Below are 12,488 nucleotides of genomic sequence, written 5' to 3'. Positions count from 1 at the left end.
TCTGGCTTGGGTTTCCTTCTTGATGAGAATGCTCTGGCTGTGCTTCCTGTTCGCCGGGCCACTTGAAGACGGTTTCTTAAATCTGTTTGAGATGCACACAGACTGGTCCCCTTGCACTACTCTTGCACTTCTCAGTCCCCTTCTCCAGCGTCAAATAGAGAACTGTAGAAATGAACAGTCCGTAAGTTTAAAATTGATGCAAATTAAGCTGCATGTTTGTTTTGAATAGGATACATAACTTGGGTTGGGGATTTAGCTCAGTGGTAGAGTGCTTGCCCAGCAAGCACAAGGCCTGGGGTTCGATCCTCAGCATGAAGGTGTACCACATTTAAGTAATTTACACCATCATAATTGCTGATCTTCCGGTTTCTAATTTATGAAATAAGCTTTTATAATTAAGTGTATAATAAAACCATGTAAAAATGGTATATGTAGGATTCGGTACTATGCCCAGCTTGAGGTATAGGCGCCTTGGGATATGTCTGGAGATAAGAGATCTATTAGAATTGTCTGGGGGTGTTCTAAAAGCTTGAGATGAGCAGGGCAGTGTTACATCACACTTCTTGGGAAAGTGAAGTGCTCTACTTAAGTGCTGCTGGTTCAGGCCTTAAATAAGGATTTAATAAATGACTAGTCTTTGGTCATGTTTACAGACTTTAACTCAGTTGCTCATGGAAGGAAGCAGACTCCACAGTATACTTAAAGTGCTAGAGATTGAACCCAGGGGTCTGCATATGCTAGGCAAGCATCCAACCACTGAGATACCACACCCCATTTTAGGTAGGATTTCTTTTCTTTTTTTTTTTTTTTTTTGGAGCTGAGGATGGAACCCTGGGCCTTGGGCTTGCTAGGCAAGTGCTCTACCACTGAGCTAAATCCCCAACCCCTAGTTAGGGTTTCTATTGCTGTGTAAAATGCCATGACCGCGAGCGACTTGCACTTACAGTTTGTAAGTCTATCACGTAGGTAATTGAGAGTAGGAACTGAATGAAAGGGTGATGCTTACTGGCTGGCTCGTGGCTTATTTGGCCCACTTCCTTATACTACCCAAGATAACCAGCCCAGGGGTGGCACCACCCACAGTGAGCTGTCCTCCCACATGAACGATCCAGTCAAGAAAATACCCTACAGGCAATCTAGTGGAGGTATTTTCTCAGTTGTACTTCCCTTTTCCCAGATGACCCAGTTTGTGTCAATTTGACAAAAATCTAACCAGCACACCATCATCTCTTGGAGAATTTAACAGTTTTCTAACTGGGCATAGTGGTACATGCCTTTAATCCCAGCAGTGGCACCTGAACCTCAGAGTTAGAGGCTAACCTGTTCTATGTAGTGTGTTCCAGTACAACCAGAGTGGCATAGAGAGATCCTGTCTTAAAACAATTTTCTAAATTTTTGTTCAGTGAGCCATATAATTCATCTATTTGAAAACACAGTTGAGTAACTTTAAAAATATATACAGAGTTGTACAAGTATCACCATGGTCAATTGTAAAATGTTTTCATGCTCCTCATCCCACTCTCCTTTCCAAAGGGCCCCTCACTGGCCCTTCACCACACTGAATCAGATTGTCTTAAAAAACAAACAAACATTTGTTTACTCTGGATCTTTTTACCCGTAGAATAAAGTCAAGGTTTGTTTCCGTTTCCAAGGCTTGAAGCATTGCCTCCTCTTGATTTTTCTGGCCTAGCTTCTTCTCTAAAGTAAGTTGATGCTCACCACATCAAATGCTTTGCTTATTGAGCCTTAGCTTTCATGTGGTTACTCATGTTTTGTTTCTGTCTTAAAACCCAGTTAAATCTTAGATAATCAGATAACCAAATTAGTTTATGAATTATAGCTCAGTGGTGAAGTGCTCATCCCCTAAGCATGTATGAATCTTCAGCACTGGCGGTGGGGAGAGGGGCTAGTCTCTTACCTTCATTTAAATGTCAGATGCACCACAAATTTTCTAACATTTATCAAGCTGTTATAATTGTTTGAGTTGTCTTCACTACAATCAAAATGGATGTGTCTAACCTAGCTATTTTGTGTTTTGAAATTGCAAATTAGTATTGAGATGTATCTGACAGTATGAAAGAGGGTTCAGATTACCTTTAGAAGAGCTGGCGTTAATGGAAAAAATGTAGGGGCTGGAGAGAGAACACAGCAGTTCGCAGCACTGGCTACTCCTCCAGAGGATGTGAGTTTGAGTCCCAGCACCCACATGTTGATTCACAGCCTCTATAACTCCAGTTCCAGGGGATCCAGGGACACATGGTATACAAACATACACATACAGAAAAAAATATCCCACACATTTAAAAAAAAAAAAAAAAAGTTAAAAACCCCTAAGTTTCTCAACCTATAGAAAGGATATCCCACAGAAGGTTTATTCCAGAAGTGGAAGGTTGGTTTAACATCTGAAAATCACATAGAATCCGTATTAACAGTAAAAGGAAAGCCATACTAATAATCGGAAAAATAAGTTTACGAATCCAAGTCCATTTATGATAAAACTCAGCTTAATATGGATATGGTAGCACATGGCTGTAATCCCCAACAGGCAGAAGGCTCATGAGTATCAGGTAAGCCCTAGGTACAAGGTGAAACTGAAAAATCCAAAACAAAATGTCAGTAAAGTTACAAATAGGAAATCTCTATAAAGCAGTAATGGTGGGTGATTGAAAGCTTTGTTGCACTACCCAGCTTTAAGAAAAAAAAAAAAGTTTAAAACTATGCAGCTTGTCTACTCAGGCCTAGAGTTTATAACAGTTTCTCAACATGTGGGTCACAATCCCTTTGGGTGTCCAATGGTCCTTTCACAGGGGTCGCCTAAGAGCATCAATAAACAAAGGTATTTACAATTTGTAACAATAACAAAGTTAACAGTTACCAAGTAGCAATGAAAATAATTTTATGGTTGGGGGTCATCACAACATGAGGAACTTTATTAAAGGGTTGCAGCATAAGGAAGGCTGAGTTTAGAAAGTACTGTTTAAGAGAAAAAAATGTTTATAAAGTATGTGTATTTGTATCTGTGTGAGGGTTTGTGCACATGTGCAGATGCCTGAGACCAGAGGGTGTCAGATTCTCTAGAGGTGTTTTTACAGGAGTTGAGTGCTCAGTGCTGGACTTGGGACCTCTGCAAGACCAGCAAGTGCTCTTAACTGCTGAGCCATCTCTCTGGCCCTACAGATTCCTTTTGAGGTGATCATGGAAGAACAGGAAATAGCAGAAAAAAATGTAAACCTTCTAGATCATGAGGTAACATGACTTTGGTTTTTGTTGTTGTTTTTTACCTTCGTTAGAAAAAAGTCTCCCGACTTGTCAGCAAGAAGATGGAGGCGACTCCCTCTTTAGGGTGAGGGTGAGAGTTCCTTTGAGCTCTGACAGTCACGATATTGGTAGTTATAGAAAGTGTTCTCAAGGCATCCAACCCACCAAAGTAGATCAGCAGGCTTAAGGTCAGGCTAGGAGCCCTGTTTCAGGAAAGGATTTTGTCACCAGGGAGTATACTGTAGTCCGGAGCCATCTTGAGAAGGACCCTGTTGCCCAAATGTGGACTGCTTTCATGGTTAGAGCCCCCACAGACATTATGCTGGCTTTGTGGGCAGCTGCCTCTTGAGCCAAACGTGGCCCAGTAAAGTAACTGATTCAAAATTGCTGTATGTCCTATACTGTTGGGGACAAGTGTTACCATATCAAGGAGAATAGAGAGTATGTCCTAAACTATAAAGCTGTGAAGCTTGCCCTGAATCCAAGGGCATGACCAGCTGTGTGCAAAAGCCTTCACCCACAGTTTGCTGCTTTCTCCCAAATGTTACCTGCAAGTCATTACCGGGTATATGAGGCAATCAAACAAAGCTGAACTGTGGCCGTCACCCCAGCCTGCAAGTCCACCACCTCAAAATGCCTGGAAAGAAGCTGCCTGGAGAGCTAGTGTGCTGTTACAGGGCACTTCAGCTGAAGAAGTCCAACGGTAGAAAAGCCCTGGGGAGCAGGGAGAGGAGGGGCCTTAAAGCCTGGATGTGGTGGCACACGCCTTTAATCCCAGCATTTGGGAGGCAGAGGCAGGCAGATCTCTGAGTTTGAGGCCAGCCTGGTCTACAGAATGGGTTCCAGGGCCATAGAGAGAAACCCTGTCTTGAAAAATGAAGAGTGGGGGAGGGTGGGAAGCAGCCCTGGGCATGCACAGCTGAAGAAGTCCCAAGAGAAGTTCTAATGGATTCTAGACACAAGTCACTCCCCCTTTAGTAAGCAGGACAGATAAAAGCGGGTGGAGGGAATCACCAGGCTTTGTCCTGTGCCTGTATGCATATGGCTGGGGAGCCTGAGTTCTGGCTCCTTCAGAGCATACCCAGAGTAACAGCAAAGCAAGTAACAGCAGAGAGAAACGGCCCAATTTCCGCCACCTCCTGCATCTTGTTTGACCACCTCCTGCATCTTGTTTGACCACCTCCTGCATCTTGTTTGACCACCTCCTGCATCTTGTTGGACCACCTCCTGCATCTTGTTGGACCACCTCCTGCATCTTGTTTGACCATGCGTGGCTCACAGGCCTGACTGTGAGCACAATGGAGATGAAGTGGTTTCTGTCACCGCCTCTTCGCAGGAAGAGCCTAACCTCCACCATGGTCTGCTAAGAGGGCAAGTGCTTCAGGCCCTTCACCACTACTGATGCCACCAGTGCCACAGACATTCAAGTAGTGGCCAACAGCACCAGTGTCTGAGAAAGCTCCCATCCTGGCAGGGACCAGCACTACCACTGCAGGGAAGACCACACCATATGTACACATACTCGACTGTGTGCACTACAGCTGCATGGACTGCTAGTGTCCTTACTCTTGTGTAACCTGGAAAGAATCTTTCCATCTTTGACTTAAAATCCACTACTTACAAACCCACTAATCACAGACACCTCTGCCTCTCCCCCTAAACTACAAGATCTTTATTTCCAGGCATTGCATAATAAACTGATACACACTTCAAGCCACATCTAAGAAAACCACTTACCTAATAGGCCTTCCCAGGGAAGCCAGATGGCTCAGCAGGTGAAAGTGTTTGCTACTATGCATACCTGATGACCTTCGATCAGTCTTAGGAAGCCTTAGGAAGGAGAGAACTGACTCTTGAAAAGTTGTGCTCTGACATCCACATGTATGCTGAGAGAATAAATGGAAGGAGAAAAAGAGCAGAAGAAGGAGCAAGAACAAGCAGAGGAAGATGCTAGGGGCTAGCCACACAGTCACCCAGTCACCCAGCCAGCCATGGAGAGGGAAAAGAAGACATACAGGAGTAAGAAAAGAAAAAAGCCCAGAGGCAAAAGGTAGATGGGATAATTTAAGAAAAGCTGGCTAGAAATAAGCCAAGCTAAGGCCAGGCATTTATAAGTAATAATAAGACCTCAAGTGTATTTATTTGGGAGTTGTGTGGTAGGCCCCCAAAGAGCCAAAAGAGCAAGGAATTAAAAACAACCAAATAGAAAACAACACTGAAATTCTGTTTCTTACATCGATGGACTATGCATGGGATCATGTTTCCAACAGGACTATAATAAATAGGGCTAAAATAATGACTTCTGTGTAAGGAACACTGGAGCTATAGTGATGCTATAGTGTAACACAACACATTTATGATGCCGATGCAAACCTACCTCAGTGTCAATCATGAAAACACAGCACAGGCTGGGTGGTGGTGGTGCATGCCTTTAATCCCAGCACTTGGGAGGCAGAGGCAGGCAGATCTCTGTGAGTTCGAGGCTAGGCTGGTCTACAAAGCAAGTTCCAGGAAAGGCACCAAAACTACATAGAGAAACCCTGTCTCTAAAAAAAGAAAGAGAGAGAGAGAGAGAGAGAGAGAGAGAGAGAGAGAGAAAGAAAGAGAGAAAGAAAGAAAGAAAGAAAGAAAGAAAGAAAGAAAGAAAGAAAGAAAGAAAGAAAACACAACACAGAACCAGCTAAGTCCAGCACTCTGGAGGCTGAAGAAGGAGTGTAAGTTTAAGGTCACTCTGGGCTACAAAGTACCTCAACCAAACAACCAAACAACCAAAGCAAACAGCATAGCAATGTAGTTACACACTGAGAGTGTAGTAGGCTGTACCATGCAGACTTATGTAAATATTTCCTGATGTTGACACAGTAACAGAGTCATTTTTCAGAGTATATCCCCATCCCTAAGTAATCACAGATGCTTTTAACTGGCAAAACCTGAAAGTCTGCCATAGCGTTGGGTGTACAGCCACATAAGACAAACCTTTAAAAAGTAGCTAAAAAGCTAAAAAGGGAACTAGCAGAAAATGTGTGTATATGTTGGTTTTTATCCACTCACTGTGGCCACAGGACCGACAAGAGGAAAAGCTTGCTTTGGCTCAGGTTCACAAGAGTCTCGGTCCTTCACAGCAGGGGAGGCACAGCCCCTGGAGCCAGTTGTGGACACTCCCTGTGCCCAGAGTGTGTCACAGGAACTGGGGCCAGGCCATGACCTTCAGAGGCCCATCCCATAGGAACTTTCATCATCTAGGACCCACACCACCTGAAGTAGTATTCTGTTGTCTCCCAAAACAGCAATATCAGCTTGGAACAATTGTCCGGGGGCTCTCGGATTCAAACCACAACAGAATAACTCCACTGAAAGGAAATGTCCAGACTGGGAAGTCCACAGACCAGACATCACTGGTAGCTTGAAGAGGCTGCTGGGAGGGGTTGGGGTGACTGCTAGTGGGCACAGTTTCCTTTTGGAGTGGCAGAAGTAGACAATTGTGATCGATGTACATCTTTGTAGATATTCTAGAAACTATCTTAATTTTTTTTTTATTGTGTTTACTTACTTACGGGGTGGGTGTGAAGGGTCTCTCCTTTGTGGAAGTAGGTTATGTCCTTTCATGTGAGTCCCAGAGATCCAACCTAGATGGCTAAGCTTGAGTACCTTTCTGCCTAGTCATCTTACTGGCTCCTGCAAACTATTTTAAAAGGGTAAAAATTACATGACATAAATTTTATGGCATGTAAATTATATTATAGTAAAATATGGCATTATAAGACTAGCAGAAGTTTGCTGTTTTGTTGCTTCATAATATTCAGAAATTTTTATTTTGAAATGTAAAAACATTTTTAAAATACCTTCATTGTGAGGCTGGAGAGATAGCTCAGTGGTTAAGAGCACTGGCTGCTTTTCCAGAGGCCTTAAATTCAATTCTCAGAAACCATATGGTGGCTCACAACCATTTATAATGGGATTGATGCCCTCTTCTGGCAGGCTGGTGTACATGCAGCTAGAGCACTCATATACTTAAAAAAAATCTTTTAAAACTGTAACAGGAGATCCTGCACAGCATTGAAGCTGTAGCTGGGCCTTTGATTTGCCTTTTGTAAAGTGTTACCTTTCGTATTTGCTACCCCTTTTTTTGAAGTATGTAAATCTTATCTGAGTTCTTACTAAAGGGTTCAAAGCCTCTGCAAAACTTAGTTGAGAGGGGACTTAGAACACCAAGATGCAACCAGGCAGTGGTGGTGGTGCACACCTTTTATCCCAGTACTCAAGGGGCAGAGCCAGGTGGATCTCTGTGAGTTCAAGTTAGCCTGGTCTACAGAACAAGATCCAGGACAGGCACCAAAGCTACACAGAGAAACCCTGTCCCGGGGATAAAAAACAAACAAACAAACAACAACAACAACAAACTAAGATATCCTGTGACTGAACATTTCTTAGCCGTTTATCTCTTTGGGGAGCTTCAGATAAGAGGTTTTGGTATGCATAAATGGACTTGCTAAGGTGCAAATTGTACAAAAATTAAAAAGCCTTTTGTGAAGCTTCAGTCAGTCAGTTCACCAGAAGCTGACTCTCCTGTGGCTGCAAAAGCTAAAATTCATCCTAGAGTGACCTTGTTCCTTCCATGGACTGTGCCACACCCAACACTACAACAAAACAAAACCTTCATTATTTAGTTAGAATTTCTATTTCTGTGAAGAGATACCCTGACCATAGCAAGTCTTATAGAGGAAAACATTTAATTGGGGGCTGGCTTATAGTTTCAGAGGTTTAATCCATTATCTTCATGGAGGTGTGCAAGCTGACGTGGTGCTGGAGAGGAAGCTGAGAGATCTGCATCTTGATCCAGGCAACAGGAAGTGAACTGTGTACCTCAAAGCCTGCCCCACAGTGACACACTTCCTCCAACAAGACCACACCTACTCCAACAGGGCCACACCTCCTAATAGTGCCACTCCCTATGGGTCCAGCATTCAAACACCTGAGTCTATGCCAGCCAAACCTATTCAAACCATCACATTCATCTTTGGTGCTGGAGAGATAGCTGTATCAGAGGACCCTGGTACAAGTCTTATCTTGCAGCATCACTGTACCTTGGTGTAGTGGCAAACACCTAAAATCCCAGCACTTGGGATGTGGAAGCAGGAGAAAATTGGGGACCACCATGGACTACATGGATCCTTGTCTCAAAAAACAAACCAGGCTACCAGTGGCCATGTCAGAGGAACAGCAGGTAACAACTGACTTCAGGGGATCAGCCCACTGGTATACAAGGCACTGATGGGTGAATTTCAGATAGGCAAGAACCCAAAGGGGTCGGCTTCAGAATGTTTTGCTACTGCTGTGTCTTTACATTTTTGAGGGTGCCATTTTTCTTTGACATCTGGCATTGTGTGAATGAGTGTGGGCAGATCCCCACTGCCTTTAATGTGATGTGATTATCTCATGGAAATATCCCATTCTACTGGACATTTTTACCTTGGATTGTTATGAAGATGATTTCCTCCTAAGATATACTGTTTAACTGAAGCAATGATTTTAAACAATAAAAGTGTTAGTTTAAATAGAATTTTGATGATTGAGGGTTTTTTGTTTTTTTTTTGGGGGGGGGTTTGTTTGTTTGTTTGTTTTGTTTTGTTTTTTGAGACAGGGTTTCTCCGTAGCTTTGGAGCCTGTCCTGGACTAGCTCTGTAGACCAAGCTCGTCTCGAACTCACAGAGATCCACCTGCCTCTGCCTCCCGAGTGCTGGGATTACAGGTGTGTGCCACCACCACCCGGCTGGGTTTTTAATAAGTGTAGTAAAGGATTATGATAGAGGTTAGTTTAGTGGGAAAACTTATATAGGTAAAAGCAAGATATAGTATTGACTCCACCCCTGATAAAACAGGGGCAGCAGAGGATTTTAAAAAAAAATAGAACAAGGGAGCCGGGTGGTGGTGGCACACGCCTTTAATCTCAGCACTCGGGAGGCAGAGGCAGGTGGATCTCTGGGAGTTCAAGGCCAGCCTGGTCTTCAGGGTGAGATCCAGGAAAGGTGCAAAGCTATGCAGAGAAACCCTCTCTGGAAAAACAAAAACAAAACAAAACAAAAATAGAACAAGGAAATGTCACACAGCTAGTTTCTCTTGAGGAGTCATATAGACTGTGGCTTAGGTTAATGATTAAGAAGAGCAATTGAAGTCATCTAAATCTCATCTTCTATTATTCCTAAAAGCTTAATACCTTCTTATCCTTACATTGCCTAAAACACCTGTGTGTTCACTACTGTGTGTTATACATTCAGTGATTTACTGTACATACAAAGATCTTTCTGCTCATATAGAAACATGGTAGTTTCATTATAAAAGACAAACACTCTATTTTCTACCTTCATGCCTGTCTTAGGGTTTCTATTGCTGTGAAGAGACACCATGACCACAGCAACTCTTATAAAGGAAAATATTTAATTGAGGTGGCTCTCTTACAGTTTGGGAGGTTTAGTCCATTATCATCATGGTGGGGAACATGGTGGCATGCAGGCAGATGTGGTGCTAGAGAAGTAGCTGAGAGTCCTAGATCTTGTAGGCAACAGGAAAATGGTCTCTGACATTGGGAGTAGTCTGAGCATAGGAGACCAATGTAACATGAATCTTAAAAGATCTTATTAATAAAAAAACTCAGTGCCAGCTATTGGGGTGAATGCTGAAAGATCAGAGAAGCAGAACAAGCCACAGCTAACCTCACCTTGCCAATTCCTCAGCTGATATTGTTTCCTCAGACTGGAAGCCTCTGAGTCCTCATCCGAATGGATCTCAGCTGAACTGCTGCTAAAAGCCTATAAACTTAAAAAGACTAAAGTTCCTGGTCCTCATACCTTATATACCTTTCTGCTTCCTGTCATCACTTCCTGGGATTAAAGGTGTGTGTGTCACCACGCCTGGCTGTTTCCAGTGTGGCCTTGAACTCAAGGAGATCTGGATGGATTTCTGCCTCTGGAATGCTAATGTTAAAGGCATGTGCTAACACTGCCTGACCTCTATATTTAATACAGTGGCTGTTTCTGTACCATGACCTCCAGATATAAGTTTATTGGGTGCACAGTATATCAACCACAGACCTCAAAGACCACTTTCGCAGTGACTCACCTCCTCCAAGAAGCCACACCTACTCCATACTTCCCAAAAGTGCCATTCCCTTTGGGGGCCATTTCTTTCAAACTACCACAATGCCTCAGCATGTAAGTATCAAACTATCAGACTTCAGACTGTGTTGTTAGAATGTGGTTTATTTCATTGTTTTCATTTTTTTAAAATTCCATTTTAGTGTGTGTGTGTGTGTGTGTGTGTGTGTGTGTGTGTGTGTATGTGTATATGTGTGTGTGTGTGTGTGTGTGTGTGTGTGTATGTGTGTACTCACATTCTTATGCTATGACATGTGGGAGTTCTCTCCTTCCACCATGTGGGTTCTGAACTCAGGGCATCAGGATTGGCTTTCTTGCTGGTCCTGGTTTTTAATTTTTTAAAAAATAGGGTCTCATGAGACACCTGCTCCCATGTCCCAAGTTCTGGGGTTAGAGGTGTATGCCACTACACTTCTAAGTTTTACTTGGTGCTGGGGATCAATCCGAGGACATCACTAGGCAAGAACTCTGGCAACTGAGGTATATCCTCAGCCCAGAATGTTTGATTCTTAAAATTGCCGTTTGAGGGCCAGCATGGTGGCTCAGCAGGTAAAAACACTTGCTGCCAAGCCTGATCCTGAGAACTCACATGGCAGAAGGGGAAAACTGATCCCTGCAGCAGTTTGTCCTCTGAACTCCACACATATACTCTGGGAGACACACACACACACACACACACACACACACACACACACACACACACACACACACACACACACACACACACACACACACACACACACACACACACACACGCGCGCGCGCGCACACACACACACACACACACACACAAGTTTTGTTTTTTACTTTTAAGACCAAAGCAGAGAGAGCTGATGTAGCACAGATTCTAATTGGTCTTATTAATAAAAACCTGGTGTCAGATATCAGGGTAAAAGCTGAAAGATCAGAGAAGCAGAGCAGCTAGCCACTAGTTCTTAGAACAAAAGGGGACTGAGCTCCTGTCTCCTCCTGCCTTGTATTCCTCTCTGCCCAGCCATATCACTTCCTGTCTCTACCTCCCTAGTGCTGGGATTAAAGTTATAAGATCCCAAGTGCTAGGATCAAAGGTGTGTGCCACCATTGGCTGCCTCTGTTTCTCTTTTTGACTGGATCAATCTTGTGTAGCCTAAGGTGGCCATGAACTCATAAAGATCCATCTGCCTCTGCCTCCCGAGTGCTGAGATTAAAGGTGTGCACCACCACTGCCTGACTAGTGGCTTAGCTCTGCTCTCTGATCTTCAGGCAAGCTTTATTTGTTAGGTCACACACAAAATATCACCACAAGCTGACTCCCTAGAAGTTGAGCTCCACCTCCACATGTGCCACACACAGAAACGCAAATAGTTTCAAGAGTTGACAGTGCATCTCTTAAAAAAAAAAAAAAAAAAATTCTATTGGAGTCTCTGACTTCCAATTACAAACAAACAAAAAACAAAGCAAAACAAAAAGAATCATTAAATAAGGGGCTGAAGAGATGGGTCAGCAGTTAGGAGCATTTGCTATTCTTCCAGAGAACGTGAGTCTGGGTCTAACACCTACATCAGGTTGTGGTAAAGCACCTGTAACTCTAGCACAAGATTAGACACCTCCTAGACTCTGAGGGCATCTGCACTCACATGTGCACACACACAGTACACATAAATAAAAATAAAATACATATGTATTTTTTAAAAAAAATAAATTGTTTGAGGTTAGGCCAGAATTACCAACAATTACTAAAATGGTCCTAAACAGACTTTTGGCATTTTGCACTCTGCATCTGTGCTAGGTAGTGCTCTCATCAATCAACTCTGAAAAACAGTGAAGATGTTCTGTGTCTATAGTGTCAAGTATTCAGCTAAGATTTAATTCATTTAAAAGTAAGCATACTCTTCTCATGAGATGCAAGACTGTTTCACGTTTAATAAGTGGTACAATTAAATCATTAGTTATATACTGAGGTACAATTATATGCTTCATTGATTAGTTGTTGGTTTTTTTGTTGTGTTTGTTTGTTTTTTGTTTTTGTCAACTTGAAACAAACTAGGGTCATCTGGGAAGAGAAAATTTAAATAGAGAAAATGCCTCCATCAGATTGGC

The sequence above is a fragment of the Onychomys torridus genome, chromosome 3 (assembly GCF_903995425.1).
Source record: "Onychomys torridus chromosome 3, mOncTor1.1, whole genome shotgun sequence".
NCBI lineage: Eukaryota > Metazoa > Chordata > Mammalia > Rodentia > Cricetidae > Onychomys > Onychomys torridus.
This window is presented reverse-complemented; position numbering follows the sequence as displayed.